The sequence below is a fragment of the Polyodon spathula genome, chromosome 2 (genome assembly GCF_017654505.1).
Source record: "Polyodon spathula isolate WHYD16114869_AA chromosome 2, ASM1765450v1, whole genome shotgun sequence".
Taxonomy (NCBI): domain Eukaryota; kingdom Metazoa; phylum Chordata; class Actinopteri; order Acipenseriformes; family Polyodontidae; genus Polyodon; species Polyodon spathula.
In genome coordinates, this window is record NC_054535.1 from 78,345,110 (window position 1) to 78,365,460 (window position 20,351).

Here is a 20,351-nt window from a genome sequence, read left to right on the forward strand (position 1 = left end):
ATGTAACGTTTAAAAAACACAATTGTTTGCATATATCATTAATATTGTTACAGACAAAACAGCATGTGATAATTGTATATATATATTTAATTTTCATAGAACAAGAAATATTTAATAAAACAAGCACAGTAATAATAAGGAACCCATTGCATTAACGGAACCTAAGAAGGTGCAGCCATTGTTTCTTGGTAGGGTTTATTTGTATATGTGTACGCGGGAACACGTGCGTGACTTGGTGTGATGTTAAAAGCATTTTAATTTGTAACTGTGTTTAATTATAGCACATATGATTTGATGACAGGAACCATCTTCATGGATGGTAATACTGAGATAACCTCCATAGACAACCTGTAATGCTTTAAAGAGAGAGAGAGAGAGAGAGCAGTTTAGACAGTCTTTGAGAACAATGAAGTGTTAGTTGGTTTTTTGCAACAAAATTATGACTGTGGCAGACTGACCCAGGGACAGGAGTTTCCGGATGATTTTGAGTTTGTTTTCTTTCTCTGCGCATACAAAGATATTTGTGGACAAACCCGTGTTCTCTGGGAGCTCTCCAAGCAGATTCAGTGGATTGGTATCTGCAAGTCTCATTGAGGACAGAAGACCTCAGAAGATCACCCAGGAGCTGCTCACATTTATGATGAAAACGCATTTTCGTAAGTGATCAGACTCCTTCAGCTCTATGTGATCCTCCCAGTAACAACGTCTGAGGAAGCATTCGCTTGCTTAGGAAGGATCAAAGCCTATCTGAGGATGTGGCCCAGGTTCAAGGAGGACTGCTGCCTTCCTTGGCAAATGTTTTGATTACGAAGGACCTGGTGCAACAGCTACATGATACAGGGGGCCTTTATACATGTGTGACAGAAAGGCTTGCTGCACTGGGAGACCACCATGTCGATTTAGTGTTTCAGTAAGGTATGGTAAGGTTTTCAATCTTTTATACTGTCATTGGACAATAGCCCTAGAACATACAGAACAACCCTGAAAAATGTATATTTCTGAGGCCGGCGGATCAATTGAATGAGCGCTGCTATTAGATGATTAGTTATTTTACACGCAGCACTCGCTGTCTTGACGTCAGCTCTGTTTTAATTACATTGCCTTTGCTAGAAGTGCCATTATACAAATAACAAATTAGAGTGATTGCAAGGTGAATCAAATTTCTGTTGATTCATTGGTGGGGGTCCTCAGTCAGGATGCCTTGAGCCAAGAAAGCCTGGGAACCTCTTGCATAAGGTGCTTAAACTCACTGCCCAAATATTACAATATACAAAAGATTTAGAAGTGAGTAGTTTTTCGATATTTACGATTATGCTGTAAATGTACAGTACAATCGTAAATCTCGAAAAACTACTCACTTCTAAATCTTTTGTAGTCATTTTTGTATTACTTTAGTATAAATACATGTTAATTTGGATTCATATGTTGTTTTTTTCTGACTTTATGTGAACGAAAATACACAAAAGCGCCCGTTTTCTCATTGGAAATAGTGATATTGTGAAATTTACCTGTCCTGGTCACAAAAGCAAAGTTTGTGGGGAATAATAGCCATTTTCTATACTTCTGAGGCATAATCAGTTAGGAAATAACACTTACTACCCAGGAACAAAAATGGTGTTACATAGTGTAATTTGTCCGGTGATACCAGTATACTAATTTTTTGGTTCTTCATACAGAATCATTTAAAAGCGCTTACAAAGATACAGTGCTTATTCTTTTGGCTTAGAAAATAATGAAATTACTTGATACTGTTAAGCGGTCTGACTGTCAGTGAAGGTCCTGTATGCTGCATAAAGCAGATAACAACTGAAGAGGGCTGACCTGGCCCTGCTTTCTGTTTATTTTTCCAACAAACCTCTTGCTGATTTATATTGCTTTATCTGGAACTGTACACCTGAGAACCTGAAGTGTGGATTTTATAAAGTCTGGTTTGTGTTGGGTTTGAGTAGACATTAGGATATAGCGCAATTCTTTTTATTTACACCCGTCATAAAAAAAAAAAAACAGAACACCAGAGGGCGCCATCTGACTAATATTATTTGCAATGTAAATTTAAAGCACCACAGGTCAAGAACTTCCTGTTTTTATGTGGCTCTCCATTTTAGAAGCTTTAACTTTACCAATACTGCAGTAATAATCCCACTGCTCTTACGTTTTTAAACAAAAGTTTAATACTTATTTATACGTCATTACTATTTACGTTTGCAGATGCGATTTATGAACTGATGCAATGCAAATTGTGGGATTTATACTGTTTATTTTGATGGGGAAAAAAGCTGGTGGAGGAAAATACAGGAGTAAAGTTTAGCATACATTGGGTGCATTCTCTAATACCTCACAACCTTTTATTGTATTATAAGAAGTGCTTTGGAATGTTGTGTCTTTGTCTGAAGACACTAGACATACAGTTCAATATCTGCTAAGCAGACTAATTGGTGGTGTAAGCAAATAAAAAAAACCTGTATTGAGAAGTGATTTGCAATTGTCTAAATAATGCTTTTCCTTAAAGAGGTGTACCTGTTAAAGGGAAACGCAATCACGAGAATTGTTAATTACACGTGCTAATGGAAAACTACTGTTAACATTGATCCCCGCTGTTCCACTGAATTCTGGTGGGTTTTAAAAATACAATCTCTTATGTACTCCAAGTGCTTTGCTGCAGGACACTTTTTTGAAATGGCTGTAATATTATTTATGCTTGCCCAGCCACACTGCAAAAAAATCCTTAGCAGCAGTAATGTAGTAGTTTATCCCCCTGTGAAAAGATATAGGTTAATTTCTACAGCTTAAGTAGTTCACGATTTATTACATGTCATTGTAAAAGTTAAATACACAAGTGATAATTATAGCTCCTCTACTGTATTTTATTTAAGACCTGGATATCCAGACTAACCCAAAAATCTGGAAGACTTGTTCACATGGTTTAAGAATGGAATTTGATAACCTCTCATTTTTCTGGTTATAAAGAGGGATTTGCTTAACACTCCTTGCCCTTGCTTTTATTTTAGTCCACATTGAAAATAATAATAATAATAATAATAAAACAAACCTGCTGTATTACTGCTCCTTTGTTTATTTGTTGTTATTGTCTAAGGCTGGACCTCACAAAGATTAATTGTGTTGTTTTATGTATGATTGTGTCAGTGTATGACAGGATCCCCTTGTAAATGAGGCCTCAACCTTAATGGGTTAATTTCCTGTGTAATGAAATAAATAAATAAATAAATAAAAATATACAAAGAATATAGCTGTTGTAGTCTGTCTTCTGCTTACAAAGCATTATTTAATTAATCGAAACTTAAAAATAAAATCTTTAAATAACCCCTGAGTTGAGAATATGGCTTATCTTGTTTCCCAGTCCTCTCCATTTTACAGCTGTGGGGTAAAGCAGCCTACCCCAAGTCACACTGTGGGCTCTGTTTGTAGTGTTAACAGTATGATTTATTTATTTTTTTAAAGGGTCGTTTCACAATTTGTTTGTCTCTTGCTGAATTCAATAGCAAAATCAGTCCATTACACAGAATAATACTGTACCTGTGCTATAACCTGCCATCTTTATTGTCTGTAGCTGTTCCCACTTTGTAAGAGTCCCACTGCTGTACTTGTAGAGTAGTTCAGTAATTACCACACAGTCTCATTTGTAAGGTCATTCATTGCTACTCTACAAACACAATTCCAATACCTATAATTAGTTACTGTGGGTGGAAATGTAACTGCATTTGAATATAATTGTGTTTAGAGAATAATGCATTAAACACTGTATTAGTATATACAGTGGCTCTGAAAAGTATTCACCCCCCCTTGGACTTTTCCACATTTTATTGTGTTACAACATGGAATCAAAATGGATTTAATTAAGAGATTTTGCCACTGATCAACACAAAAAATGTCATAATGTCAAAGTGAAAAATAAAATCTACAAATTGTTCTAAATTAATTACAAATATAAAACAGAAAATAATTGATTGCATAAGTATTCACCCCCTTTGCTAGGACACACCTAAATAAGCTCTGGTGCAACCAATTATCTTTAGAAGTCACATAATTAGTTGAATGGAGTCCACCTGTGTGCAATTAAGGTGTTTCACATGATTTCAGGTTTAAAACACCTGTCTCTGGGAGGTCCCACAGTTGGTTAGTACATTTCCTAACACAAACTACATCATGAAGACAAAGGAACATTCAAAACAAATCCGGAATAAGATTCTTCAAGAGCACCAATCAGGGGTAGGCTATAAGAACATTTACAAGGCATTGAATACCCCCAGAGCACAGTAAAGTTTGTTATTAAGAAATGCAGAGAATATGGCACAACTGTGAATCTGTCTAGAACAGGTCGTCCTCAAAAACTGAGTATCTGGGCGAGAAGGGCACTAGTCAGGGAGGCCACCAAGAGGCCTATGGCAACTCTAAAGGAGTTACAGTCTTCCACAGCAGAGCTAGGAGACACTGTGCATACAGCAACAATAGCCCGGGTGCTTCACAAAACTGACCTTTATGGGAGAGTGGCAAAAAGAAAGCCACTGTTGAAAAAAACTTTTTCAACAATGAAGGTATGTGGGAGACTCTGAGACCAAGTTGAAGAAGATTCTATGATCTGATGAGACCAAAATACATCTTTTTGACCTCAATGCTAAGCACTATCATCCTGAGAACACCATCCCTACTGTGAAGCATGGTGGTGGCAGCATCATGCTGTGGGGATGCTTCTCTGCATCAGGGCCTGGAAAGCTTGTGAAGATAGAGGGCAAAATGGATGCAGCAAAGTACAGAGAAATCTTGGAGGAAAACCTGCTGAAGTCTGCAAGAGACCTGGGACTTGGGAGAAGATTAATCTTCCAGCAGAACAATGACCCCAAACATACAGCCAAAACCACACTGGAGTGGCTTAAAAACAAAAAGGTCAAAGCCCGGACTTCAATCCAATTAAGACTATGTGGAAAGAGTTGCAAATTGCTGTTCACCAAAGGTCTCCATCCAATTTGACGGAGCTTGAGCAATTTTGCAAAGAAGAATGGGCAAAAATTGCAGTGTCCAGATGTGCAAAATTGGTAGAGACTTATCCAAATAGACTCATGGCTGTAATTGCTGCCAAAGGTGCCTCTACCACCAATATTGACTCAAGGGGGTGAATTATTTTCTGTTTTATATTTGTAATTAATTTAGAACAATTTGTAGATTTTATTTTTCACTTTGATATTAGGGACTTTGTGTTGATCAGTGGCAAAAACTCCTAATTAAATCCATTTTGATTCCCTGTTGTAACACAATAAAATGTGGAAAAATCCAAAGGGGGTGAATACTTTTGAGAGCCACTGTATTTCTTGTTCTGTCTGTTAAAGGTGGGTGCCAAAATGCTGTAGTCTTTAATATAATGAAAGGGAAGGTTCCTGCTGTACATTTCCTGCTATACTGGGGCCTTATAAAGCACTACATTATATAAAGTCTTTTTTTTTTTTTCACTCAAAACAATACAATCTACTGTATGAATATGGATTTTTAAAAATCGTATCCACATTTATAAATGTTGCCTGTGTCAGATTGTTTTCTACAGGTGAGATGTGGTCTAATTCAGTTTAAATGCTTGGTTACAGAACAGTAAAAATCACAGATTTGAAATACACACCTTGCAATTAAGAGACACAAGGTGGCAGAAGTTAAAAAAAAAAAAAAAAAAAAAAAGCTTGAGTGTACTTCTGTTTTAACATCGAGCGCACATAATAGGATTTTTGTCAGAATTACAGCTTTTTCTTATGTATTTTTCATGTACAGTGGTTTGCTAATCAATTCCTCAACATTGCGTAAGGTTGGATAAGGTAGTTTGTATTTGGTTGTATATAATATATTTTTCACAATAGAGTCATTTTATTATAAAAGGTTATGTATTGTTGTTGTCATCAAGTAATGAAGCAGTCTGATTGGACACATTTCATTACATTGAGTGTATATGGCAAGCCTGGGTTGAGAGTCAAAGGGCAGGGCTGGGAGTGAAGGCTTGGTAAACAACAAGTCACTGCTAGGCCCTGCTGATCACTTGTCTCAGGTTGCTAGGATACTGACCGCCTGGTGTTTAAAGGGAATTGCACTCATTTTCCACATACTCCAGACAAGTGACAATAGGCCTTGACAAATATCCCTGGAGTATTGAAAAAAAAATGCACAGTAATATAGTGTTTGGCAGAATAACACAAAATGCAATTACATGTTGTATACTGTGTGTGTTATTTTATATACAATGTGCAGAGTAATATTTGTATACACTAGTTGAAATGTCAGTTGACATTGTAGAGTATTGATATAGTTAGTTAATAGCATAGCCATATAATTTTTAAATAAACTGCCAGTCGATGAGGCCTGCTTGAGAGTATTTATCTTTTTGTTACAGTATATGGTCTATTGGGTCAGAGGAGATGATGTACTGTGTAGTGCACATGATAACCTCCTCAGCAACATGCGCTCGTCCAAAAACTCCAGATTAGCAGGGAATCGTGTATTTGTTTCAGGTAGGCACAATATTGTGCCTTTCTGGTTTGAACACATTTTATAATACTCAGTTTAAATTTGAATTGAGCACAAACATTAAAAAAAAGGAAGGAACAGTGTTGTTTATTTGTTGTGTCTGCATAGCGAGATCAGTTTGTTCTAGCTGCTGTATTGTCAGATTTCTATAAAAGAACGGACAGTGCTGTGTGTGTGTGGATGGGGGTTGTGTCTGAGTAGCGAGATCATTTTGTTCTAGCTGTTCTGATGTCAGATTTCTATAAAAGAACAGACAGTGCTGTGTGTCTGGATGGCGGGTGGAGGGCAGTACAGAAAATTCTTGGAAATGCATGAAAAATCTAAGGAATGTGCAAAGCTTTCAATTACACATTTTAGCTGCAGAGGCTACTTCGGTGTGATTGGATAAGCGAGTCGGGACACTTCGGTGTGATTGAATAAGCCAGTTGCCGAGGCTTGCTGTGTTTACAAACAAGAAAACAGTTCTTCATTTCACTCTTATGAATGCTTGATGATAAACCAGATAATGGGTGGGTGTGTGCGACCAACAGGCAATTAATATTTTTACTTTATGTATGACCTTGAAAAAGTGAGCTTGTACTGTAAGATTTGTGATGAAAATCTCTAGTTGGTAAAAGACTGCTAACCAATAGTTTAAAATACATATTCATATCAGCACTAGCAGTACTATTATTGGTACCACCTTTCTTCTGTTGAAGATATTTAGATTTTGGTATATTTGGTATTTATACTTTATACTTTAATTTGCAACATACAGATCTTTCAAAGACAGTTCTGCAGATGAAAAGGTGCTGTTGCTTTCGATTACAGCGCCTAATTATTTCATGTGTACTACGTGAAGTTAAATAAGTCTCTGTTTACAAGTCATGCTTTTAGACTGTCTTGCACTTGCTAAGTCATTTCATTTCGAGAGTGAAATTGCACCACCCCCTCACTGGCTTCATTGCTGTTAATACTGAATCGGTTGTTTCCCTTATTGACTGGCATGCTTTCAGACAGTAACATGCTTTGACTCAGAACAGTGAGGTGAATTGATCCAGTAAGTTCAAACTGATGACCCAAAGAATATGAACGCGCCCCATTAACTTAAAGTAGTACCAGTCAAAATGTCATGTCTCAAAATGAAAACAAAAACGTGTGTGTTTTAACCTGTGTTTTTCTTTCTGAATAATTTTTAAACATGCATGGAAGGTAATGTCAGTGTCACAGGCAACTCCAAAAGGAGCCGCCGCTCCTGGCATGTAGGGCTACAGTAGGAGGTGCAGTACCTGTGTTTTAGTGACATTGTATCAGTCACACAGCATTGCTTTAGACCTCGCTCTTGTTCAGCTTGAACAGTGAAAAGCACTTTACACAGTTCATCAATCCTACAGTTATCATGAAAACAGCATAATCCAAACTTGCATGTGAAATGAGATAAAGAAAGACTGACTCCAGGGAATATATTGAACATTAATCTTGACTGTATCATGAATATCATGCATCAATTAAGACAAATTGGTACTCCCTGTAAATTATAGTGTTTTGTCGGTTATGTATAGAAACCTTCATTCAAAGATGATGGCTTGTCTGTGTGCTACAGTAGCAGTATGCATGTGCTATTATAGTAGTCATTTCATGGAACTGGGTTTTGTCATCCACTTCATGAAATGATTCTTGAACAACAGAATACATGTACTTTCAGCAGTTTTGGTTAAAAAACATTTACAATTTACTGTGTTCAATTCAACAAAATATGATTATTTACAGTTTGCCCTAAATAAGGCATTATTAAATGATATTGCACTGGTGCACTAGTTGTACTGATCAACAATGGAAATCAGTTCCAGACTGAAGAACTGTGTGATCTGAGTCCTAAGTTTAGCCTGCTGGAAGTCTGTGTTGTATTGGGACTAAAGCTAAGTGTCGCACACTGCCAAGTTACGCTGGCAGGCTCGGTAGTTTGCAGTAATACGATCTAGGCAGACAGAATGCTTAGCGGTTCAAAATGATGCTTTAAACTCAGTCCACCAATGATCTGGTCCAAGCATTTGCTCAGATTTGTTTACACTTCACTTTGTGGTGGTGCTATCTCTAGTGAGAGACACTACAGAAGAATTTGCATGTAGATCAGCTTTGAGTTTACACTGTTACTTGAGGAGAATCGAGTTACATGGCATAAAGAAGCTTGATTAATCTAAAACTGAGCCCTTTCTCAGATAAAGATGAATTTAGAAAAAAGAACCCAGACAGTGCTTGGGGTAGCACACTGTAATGAACATATATAATGCATAGAGATTCAAATAGAAATATATATTTTGTATCACTTTAAAGTAGAAAATGCACAAGCTGTATGCACACTTTGTTTAGTTTTGGTTTGTTTTTATAGTATTAAGGTTGAAAGTATTTCAAATTTGTTCAAATGCAAGGCATGAGTGTGTTTTATCAATAATCTGAAATGTGGATTACAAATGGAAATATGTAGGATGACTACATTGTTACTTATAAACGACATGATCCCTATTGTTTAGGCAAATGTAAAACAGTTGCAATTTTGATGTTATTATTTTACCTCTCAGAAAAAAAAGGGTCTAAACATGGTTCTTACTTCAAAATCAGGCTAAAGAATGTGAAATCAGAAGCACATCATGAATAACGCACAGCACACTGTAACACATTTTTGGTTATAGTAACTCGTTCGTGACTTCAAAAACTCAGAAACTTCAGTTGAGTAAACAAACATTTTGCAGACATGTTTAAAATAACCTGGGTGGAAATACAACAATAACCTTGCTTATTGCAATTATATTGCTCTGCTTGGTTTAGTCCATCTCCGGACTCTGGACAAAAACTGATTCATTCTGAGGTCATCTGATTTGCTTTTGTATATAGCAGGAATACTCCATATACATTTCATATTGAAGCCTGAAGCTTGCTTTATAGGTCAACAAAGCAATGTTTTTACCTCCTGTTGGTTCTTCCTTCCAGCTTTGAGGCCCTTAGCACAGAAGTCTCGTTACAGCCCTGTTGCGCAGCTGTCGGGCGGCACTATATCGCTGCAGCTACTGTACCTTATTTTTATCTGTGCAAAATACTCCTGCAGCTTGAGAACCATTAAGGACCAGGTCTGAAGTGAGGGCAGGAACAAGGCTTGAGAACCATTAGGGACCAAGTCTGAAGTGAGGGCAGGAACAAGGCTTGAGAACCATCAGGGACCAAGTCTGAAGTGAGGGCAGGAACAGGGCTTGAGAACCATTAGGGACCAGGTCTGAAGTGAGGGCGGGAACAAGGCTTGAGAACCATTAGGGACCAGGTCTGAAGTGAGGGCAGGAACAAGGCTTGAGAACCATTAGGGACCAGGTCTGAAGTGAGGGCAGGAACAAGGAGGCAGCTCCCATTTCAAGTCACGCATTTCTATTCAAACACCCTTCAGAAAGTGTCAGCAAATGGAAGCCATTAATCCATGCATTCCACATTACTGTGCGCACAGTTGCTGTGTTTAGTCCAGTGATATTGAGCCTTGCAGTACACTAATAACAATTCTAGTGACCTACATTAGAATGCAGGGAGGCCTCTCTGGTGCTGCTGTGCACATGCATGTCCCTTCAGGATATACAGCAAAACTACAGTCTGCAGTCGTGCCAAAATTTGCCTTTTCAGCTGCTTCAAAATAGGACCCTGAGGAATTGTATTGTAGTGTAAAACCTTATTGTGGGCTGTAAGTCAAAAACAAGAAGCGAATACTCTAATGTTGAAGCAGATCCTGCTACTCATGTTCCATGTTTTACCAGCAGCTGTCTTGAATCAGTCTGGAATGTAAACTTGAGGCCCCTTTGTTTTTCAGGTTTCCAATAGGCTTGTTCTGTTCCAAAAGTGAAGCACTCTACTCCATCCCACAAGACTGTATGTGTTTTACCAAGTTAACAGCTCCCGTCCAGAAAACACAGTCATTGTGTTCCCTTTGCTTTCAAGCTGTGTACAAGGTCTGAGCAAATCATTCGAATTAGAAACACCTTTCAATGGGTGGGTGCCAGTAGCATTGTCAATATGTGTAGGGCAGCCAGGACCACTCTGATTCAGAGAGGGAAGGCTGCAATGTGTTTAAATAGTTTGGGAGGGATTAGTATTCATTCCTCGGTGTTAACCAGGAAAGTCAGGGGTACATCTGCAGAGAAGCCTGTTCAAGAATGACCCCCCGCTTTTGAGACCTTTCTTTGTGAAACACCAGTGGTTTTTACAGTCTTGAATATGGAAACACCTGCCTGCCAAGTGCCTGCTGCCAGAAAGAGTTTCAGATCTGTTTCTCGCCTGAAAACGACTTATAGCAAGGAGATGTGCTACATTGTGCATGTGTGTTTTTGTCTAACCTCTGAATGTGGTGAGAACAGAAAGACCAGCTATTGCACGTACAAGAACGATGTATAAATATGTAGAAACATTGTTTCACTTTGTAGCTTTGAAAGAAGACTCCCGATAGCAGTTTGGTGCAGTTCCAGGGGTTTTACTAAGCTGAATTAGCCACACCTGAACTTAATTTGGCAACGCGGAAGAGAGAAAAGGTTAATTCAGAATCTGCGCCAACCCTAATCGTTGCCCTTTACCAAAAACTAATGCTAAAGTATATCATGTTTGTGCTCCTTAAATACTGGTGCTGCTGAACCCCATAGAGACACTGTTCTGTGCATACTAGTATTGAAGTATTAGTGGACTTTACCCTAAGTACTTGGACATTTCTGAATGGCCATAGGTGTACATAACTACTGCTGAAAAACAAATGACAGCTTCAGAGAGGTGGACAAACTCCAATAGTTTATTCAGTAGAAGTTTTTCATATTCACTGGGTTTCACTTTTCTTTTCCACTACATGTTCCCTCAAAGACCCCATGTTGAACCTTTACTGTGCTTTATTAATGGGCGTCACGCCCAAAGCACCAGTTAATCATGGCACGTTTTTTTCCAGACATTTTGTCTTATTTATTTTGTAAATACAGCGTCCAGCTGTCTTTATTCTATAGTCTTGGGGTTCCTAACACTAGACACTCATGTTGATAGTGATTATGAAATGAGCTAAAGGATGCATTTCAATATGGTCTCTCTTTTTTTTTTTTTTAACAATCTCTGGTGGTCTCTGCCCAGTTACTTTTGGACAGATGTTCACAAATTTTCTCTAATCTTCACGTTTGCAGACAGTGACTGGTTATTAGAAGCATTCTCCCTGAAGGAAGTTCCATCTACAAGCTAGAGCCTGTGCTGGTTCTCAGCATGACGTGGTAGTTCAGGGAGTGCATTGAGTTCATTACAGTGTAATGCAGGTTCAAGAACATCAGTGTCTGTTGGTTTCAGGGACATGGCCATTACATTACAGCCCCTCCAGGGCAGAGTTCTGGTTTATTGGTTGTCAACATGTGGAAGTAACACTGTGGTTCACGGATGACTTTAGCCTCCAGGGCAAGCAGTTTAAAACCTTTTACAAGCATTACATTCATTAAGCTACTTTGGGAGGTCACCACTGAATAATTATCAGATGTGAAGTCAAGAGAACTGTGGTCTTATTAAGTACAGTTCTCTAGAGATTACTTTTTTTTACTTTACTTTTACTTCAGTAGTTATACATGTGTTCCTGTATGGTCAGAACCAGCACAAGCTCTAGCTTGTAGCGGGAACCTCCTTGTGGAGAGGTTACCACGAAGCCTGTCCACATCACCTTAAGGGATTGTTTCAGTGTTTATAAACTGTGCTTACACTTCCTGTGCCTCTCTGAAACATTGTTTTCAGGCGCAGCAAACTTGATTTGATTAGTCAAAATGATTATTAAAAATGCTTAACAAAACCTTTCTTAAAACAGTCCTTAAAGTATTGAGAATAGGGTTGCAGGTTAGCATTTAGAAAGAACTGTACGTAAGGATGTTATTCAACCTCGTCAAGATATTAAGAAACTGCATATTGTGTAAATGTTATTTGAACTGTTGGAATGTATCTGAGTAAACTTTATTAACTTGATATTATTGCACTGTATATCTACTTGTGTTGCTGAATGGTTTCAATTAAAATCTAAATAAAGGAAACGCATTTCAAAATTATACTAGTAGTGCCCTGTGGGGAATCTCCCTGACCTTCCGAACGTTCCATGGATTTCACGTAATGTATTTCAAAGAAATGTCATCAGGTTTGACGAGATTACACACAAACTACCGGAGCAGCTCAGTGAAGACAATCCAGGATTAGAGCAACACGCTACAGTTGTTACATCATAAACACTTGTTACTAGCTGAGTCATTAACCTCTGCATTGAAACTGCATTACTCAGTTTGGAATCAGCTGTCCTTGTCTAAACACTGCTCTACCTGTCTGGAGGTTGGTTTCAGGCACCTCTCGTGAATTATCACTCACATGTACAGTTCTAATGAATAGTGTCATGCAAATTAAACATTGTACAGGATAACGTGATAAAAAGTCATCCTTCTGGAGCAGCATAATCACTGGTCTCCCTTGTGTTAAAGGTATCGTGGTTGTTTTGTTGATTAGAATATATAGTTTCATGAAGCAAAGAACCAAAAGGACTTTCAGCTATTAATTTGAGAACTCTGGTCAGCACATTTACAGTTCTCAAACATCTTCATTGTTCCATTACTGTATCATTATCACACAGGGTTCATATGACATGATTGTACATATGAGACAATCTAAATGACAGTCCTGTCAGTGGAAACAGTAATAGGACTGTCACTTATGCTGTTTGCTCAGGCAAGTTTTGAATGGGAGTTTCCAATGACTTCTCTGTACTCTTGCATACCTTATTGCTGGGATCTTTGACGTATTGTAGGGCTAGGTACTTTCTTACAGAGCAAGGGCAAAGTATTTGCCTGAGGTAGTTAATCAGCTTCCCACTATGTCACCATGGTGATAATGGAAGTTCAACAAACAGATCTTGTTGTCCGTACTTGCTCAGCTAGGCCTTTGGTATACTTCCTGTGCATTTAACCGAGACAAACCCAAAACCACCCATTACAAGTGAACCAAAAACAGAGTAGCCAAACCAACTCCAACCAGAGTTCACAATGGAAATCAAAGATAGACCAGCCTATTACACATAAAAACGTATTAACAGCCTGTTGTGTAACAGCCCACATTCACTGAGCTGCAAATAAAAAAAAAAAAAAGGTTCACAGACCCTAACGATGTGGCAAAATGAATTACCAAAAAGGGAACTGACATGAAGCTATATGAGTACCTACAAAATACAACAACATAAGAGTACATTTTACAGGACCCAATGTGAGAGATTCTATACTGATTAGTGAAAAGGGCAACCACTTAATGCTGCTTGTTATGTTTGTATGCAATAAAATGAGAAAGTCCCTTATCTCCCAGCTCAGAAGGTGAATCACCCTCTCCTCCACAAAGAGAAACTGAAGGGATTCTTTTTCATTTCTTTACAAAACCTTTACAAAACACACATGCAAAGTATCATATGGTGGCAACAATTTGAGAAAGAGGAATAGAAATATTCTCAGTCAGCAGATAATACAAAAGTACTGTACATAGCTCTTAATGCTGGACAACCAAAATAAGACAGCTAACAAATGAACGGCAGCAGGCAGGGGAAGGCAAACACTGGCAGCTTCTTGCTGAATGTTGCCTTCAAGGCAGGGGGTGGGTTGGTCTATGATCCTAACACCCTTTAAGTAAATGAAGAGGAAGCTTGAATTATTTCTGGTGTTGCAATAAATTGGTACAGTTTTCCATTCCTTTAAGAAACTCCTATAGAAAACTGTTCATGTCAGGATGTCTGAAATAGGGGTTCTAATTTAGTGATCTATTTAAACAGTGGAAGATCTGCCCTGAAAGGCATAAACTCAAACTTAATTTCACAGTATTTATATTGCATGCAGTACTGTTTATAAAATAACATACAAAATATTGTACTTCCGTGTAGCTTCTCATAATCATGTACGCTTGTATTTGTCACCTTAGCTGTTTAGTAGAAGCAGACCAACATATTCCAAACATATTATTTAGCACTGTGAGGTTAAGATTACAAATCAACTGACATATCTGTGTTAACATGTGAAGTATTGCTCTGTTCTACCCCTTGAGTCATCATTTGATTGGTCAGTTGCACTGCATGTTTTCAAGACCTGGCGCAAATTAAGCAGGTAAGTACTGTACGGCAACAAATATCCTTTTTGCTTGTTCTTCGGCAAGTCTTCCTGAATAGCTGCGATACGCCTCCTCTCATTTTCAGGGCAGGGGGTCATGCTACACTCCTTAAGGACCTTCCATGTCTCACCACATTAGGTGACTCTTCCTGCAGTTTTGCAATGGAAATTGGCCAGAGCAGCTGTTAAATAATGTTCCACATGTTCCAGTCATTGTCTTATGTTCATGCAGCATGTATCTCAACAATATGAGCTGAATTCACCAGCACCTATGCATATCAAAGAATATTTTGAACTGAAAATATTCATTCTGGGGTCCTGTATTGTTAATGGTACACCTGCACTGCTGAAGTATGTGTGAAATACACCTCTTTTGCATTAAGATACAGTAGGTTAATATGGTGGCTGTGTGTGAATGAGCAGAGAAGCTATGTTCATTTGATTTCAAAAGCTTTATGATACGCAATAAAACACTGCACATTTCAAGAGGTACTTTGTAATTTGATAAGAAATGTAATACACTAATATAGTATACGCAGCACGAGTCAAAAAACTAAATATAACAAAAACATTGTCGACTTGATTGATGAATCCTGAGTGATGTCATTTGTGGAAAACATATTTGAAAGATGAAGAGAGTAAACTGAATACTCAACCATTTAGTTTTTTGTACCATGAGCAATTAAAAAGGCAGTTTTGTTTTGGTCCTCCCTGTTGAAGAAGGTCCAATTTAGGCTTTGTACGACCTTTATTGTTATTTGTTATTCTTATTTTTTTCCTCAATTGAAAGCGAGGAAAATGGCGTATGAAAAAATCCTACAACATACTGAATGGAAATTGAAACGCAAGGTAGTAGCCACACATGACCCAAAACCTACCTGTCAACAGACACGTCAAGATTAAATCGTAGGCTTAGCTCTGTAGGCTCGTATGACGAGCTGCCACTGCTTTACGTACGTGTGGCCATTTTCCAGTTAGCACCCAATTTGCTAATTAGAGAATGGCCACACCTGTGATTGTTGGCAGTGATAGATTTAACCCCACCACTGACAACCTTACTTTCACATTACTGTTTACACCGACAGGGCTTCTGCTCTGCTCTTACCTAAACTTGTTTGAAATGATAGCAAAGAGAGCGTGCTATACGGAAGTACAGAGACAGACACTGTGACTGAAAGAAAGCAAGACTCGCCAATCACTCATGTTTGTTTCATGATAAACATTTTCAATGAATGAAAAGACCCAACTGTCCCATTACTTTTTGATCCAATGTAATTTTGGCTCCATACATTTCATTATTTACCAGATTTTAGTAAGTCGTACTGTTGTAATTATCAGTATATCACTGCCAGTGTGATACCATATCAGGAACACTGTGCAGTATTTGTTCCAAATCCATTGTGATGCCCTTGTGTTGAAGGTTCCTATGATAACAATACTGCACCAATGGTACTATCCAATTCTATACGAGAAAATTGAAAGAAAGAAAGCCTCTGGTTATTTTATCGTTCTTAGTTGTTTACCTTTCTTTTGATTCCTGGCTTCTATTACTTTGGGAAACACAACTTGAAGGAGAACCAAAAGGAAGAATTAAATATGCTTTTAATAATCTGGATACTTGTTATGCTACTGTAGTCATAAACACTCAAACAACAAGATCTAACCTGAAACTGATCAGCCTAGTAAAGAATATGTAAGCAAAAGCCATGGCACAGTATTATTATAGTGTACAATACTACATAACATACGTACAGTGTGGGCCTGTGTGTTCAGTACTGAAGGACTGGGACACGGGAAATCAAGTTTTGTTTTTACTGTAGCAGTGTTTTAGTGCCTTGAAAAGTTACTGCAGTCTCATTTCTTTATAAAAGCCAGGTAATTCAGTCAACGGAAAGAAGAACTAATTTTATAGACTAACTACCAACTATGAGAACAATAACAACAACAATCTTGGACTTATATAGTGCCTTTCACAGCCAAAGCCACCTCGAACACTTAACAGAAACCCCTAGGAGAAAGCAAAAAACAACCTTCTGGATACACTCTAGTGGGTGGTGTGTAGTATGTTTGTTTATATACACACATGACAACCTCTCACGGAAACATTTGATGTCATTCCTCTTTACCAGCATAATGATCTGAAACAATGTTTGTTTTGTTTGTTCACACATGAAGCTCTGGGTTCCTTTTACAATCCTATGTATGCACATATGCACGGGGAGTATCAATATAGTAAATATGCAACTTACTGTAAGAATGGGATCATGCTTTGTGATTACTCAGGTACTTCTTAGATTAAGGTTAAGTAGGGCCTTAATGAATTTGTGCCTGAATTTTGATTTGAAATCTGTCTTTAAATCTATTTACCTTTTTGCAAGGATGTCAGTTTAAGGAAAGTGATAGTTAAATGCCAGTAGGAATAATATTTTAAAGGTAGCCAACAGCAGAGGTGTGGATGACTGGATAGTTTGCAAGTGTGGCCTCTTTTATTCATCATGTTCAGTGATCTTTGTCCAAACTAATAGAAGACAGCAGCTTCTATGCTCATTGTTCTGTTGTTATTGTCAAATTGAAGATATTTTAACAGAATATATACAATTGAATTTACAGGTACATCATCCTGACCAACTTCAAATGGAGTTTCTAGGAATCTAGCCAGGCCAGAATGTTGACCTATACTGGAATTTGGCCAACACAAAGGTTAATTAATACCCCTGTCACCATAGTAACTGACATAGCAGAGCGTGACACTATACTTTCCTGAAGGGAAATGGTAAACAGACAAAGATCTATGTGTGCCTGTTTATTTTTAAATAAGAATGCTTGTATCCATGGTTGCATGATTATAACTAATGGACAAGGACGTCTTATAGCCTTGTTTATTACACAGGGGATTTATGACCAGTGTTTAGCACCATTATACAGTGTTTGTATTCATTAGGAAAATAAACCCGCCTTTACAGTTAGCAGCAATTTATTGGTCGGGGATGGGCAAGCACAGATTCCCGCAAATAAGCACCACAAGGTTGTATAGGCAGTAAAACAATGAGGTATCATCTCAATAAATCATTTTGAAGATTGTAGATTTTATTTAGTTTAATTTATAGAGCCACATAATACACATACTTTATACTGCTGCTTTATACATGGCTTAATTTGTGCTGGATTGCACCAGATCCCAGATCTAGTACCTTTCTGTCTAATAGGCGAGAATTGTATAGTTATATAGTTATTGTATGAAATAAAAACATATGTTTTGTTGTTGCAAAAAATAACTTTATATACATAACATGTGCACAAAACAAAACAATGAGAACAGTGTACTGTGACACTATATTTTAGGATGTGAGATTTATGAGTAAGAAAACTAGTAGTATTTTTACACCCCTAATGCCAAAACACCAAAAAATTGCATTCAACAGTGTTGTCGCTCCTGTTGATCAGATTAGTCCGCACGCCACTATTGTTCAAGCCTAAAGATTATGTTAAAACACGGCCAGGTGAAGGTTGGCATGCAGACACCAACAGTAAGACACGAAACCCTGATCCACAAACAGATGAGAGCATGAAGCATATATGGGAGCTACTGCAAACCAAGGTCAGTACATCAGGTCTATAAAAATAAATTCTATCCCTCTTCCTCATTATAAGATGTGGTACCTTTTTGTTTACATATTAACTCCTGACTTTATACACACTGTATGAACAGGTAATATTTAGAGCAAGACTGCATGGCATAGCCAGACTGACATCTTACACTAGAGTAGAGATGCTCTCCCACTGGAATAAAAATAATAATAATAATAATAAAAAGATATTTGAATTTTTTTATTCAGTATATCAATCACTCTATCTAAATATTTGTATATTCTTTCTGTTTACAGCAGAAACATAATTCTGTATTCAGAGAGCCAATTGGCTGGGCTTGAAGCTTATTGAGAACAGCGTTCCTAGCAACAGCTTGTGTTTGCCTTCCAACAGCTCTGTAGGAAGGTAGGTGCCTTGAATAAATGACCTGTCATAGTTATTCCTCAAAGGGTGTTGCATGGCATACAGAATTTAAAACAGCTGAAATGTTTAAGCAAGGTTGTGAGGCGGCATTTATTAGACACCTTTGTGGCTTTCTTAAAAGTAGAGGCCAAGGATTGGATCTTGCTTTCTTTTTCTTATTGCTCAGTATTTGCTCTTTTAAAAAGATCCTTGCCATGCTTATGCATTTTCTGAGACTGCTTTGCATCAGGCTCTGTGGATGGTGAACTTCTTTATCAATCCAGCACCTCTCATGAAAAATGTATAGCTACATTTTTATATCGCTACATGTTTTGACAAGAACAGATCTGCTGTGTACAGTACTAGGTGTGAAGGCGCCTGCCCTCTGCCTCACATGCTAATCTGTCTTTTATATTTTTTACAGCTGTACCAAAAGGGAAAGACGACTGTGTTCAGTTCAGCAGTATTGTACATATGTATCCAAGGCCGTCTGCAGTTGGGGGATGAGGCCGGTGCTTGTATTCTAGATTTGTTTTTTGACAAAACAAGAAAAGATAGAGAACATATGTTACATTACCCATGTTTATGGGCATTACACATTTATGGGAGTAATAGCCTTTTTCACAAAACTCCTTATTCCTTACTGTTTTGATAAAATAAACAAAGTTTTACAAAAATATGATCCCTTGGCAACTCTTTACTGTAACTACAATCATACACACTTTACTTGGACCATAAACTATACGGGTCAATTGCAGCGCACCAGTGATTCAGTTCTCATCAAGTGGACTAAAATGCAGACTGGAAAACCATGCATATCCATACTGACTTAATCCTGATTACAGCGCATCAAACAGATGATCCTGGTAAGTGGTTTAACTGATCGGAACAAGTGGAACAAGTTAGACAAATAATAAGGACTAACAACCAACAGCTATGGCCAAAAGGATCGCATCACCCTATAGAATTAACTAATATTGCTTCATATAGTCGAATGAAACCTGTTGAATAATGTTACAATAATAAATTAAAATGACATACAGCTTTGTAGTTTTCCATATACTAAAAACTGACAAAAATTTATAAATTTGACATTTTGAAATCTCTTATGCAAGCAAGATATTTCAGTTTTATATTTTTCTTAAAAATATTTCCCAACATAAAACCAGTGTCATCTTACAATAATTGATTTTGAGTTTAAGTGTTTTAAAATAAAATATCGAACAGAACGAAATTTCAATGTACCATTGGTAATTCAGTAATATGAGAGAATTGGTCAGGGGTCTGAATACTTTTGCAAGGCACTATATATATAGACACATATACATACACAGACTGCCCTACTGTTGTGGGGTTGCATATACAGCAATCTACCCATTAAAAAAAAAAAACAATACGATTTGTATTATTTGTATTTCAATCCCTTTGTACTGAAGCAGGGCTCCAGTTACAAGCCTGGAGTTTCTTGGTATTTAAACACTAAGCAAAGCAGATTAATTCATTCAGATCCATTCAAAACCAAAACAGCATTTGCTCCAGTGCAAAGTTTTCACCACTTGAAATAAATCAAATAATTAGCATACTAAAATACAAAATACAGATGAATCTGTTTTATATCACCTTGCTTAATATCATACCCCATTTATTATCACAAAAGTCCCCATGCACCATAGGTTCTTTGTTCATTTTTTGTATAAAACTCCC

At 37.5% G+C, this 20,351-nt stretch overlaps 1 long non-coding RNA gene across 1 annotated transcript; it reads left to right on the top strand.

The window, feature by feature from the left end:
• Nucleotides 1–199: 199 nt before the first annotated feature.
• LOC121301336 lies at nt 200–19,633 on the top strand. Its single transcript, XR_005947610.1, has 3 exons — nt 200–915; nt 18,542–18,650; nt 19,072–19,633. It is a non-coding gene; the product is annotated as an uncharacterized LOC121301336 (long non-coding RNA).
• The last annotated feature ends 718 nt before the right edge of the window (nt 19,634–20,351 follow it).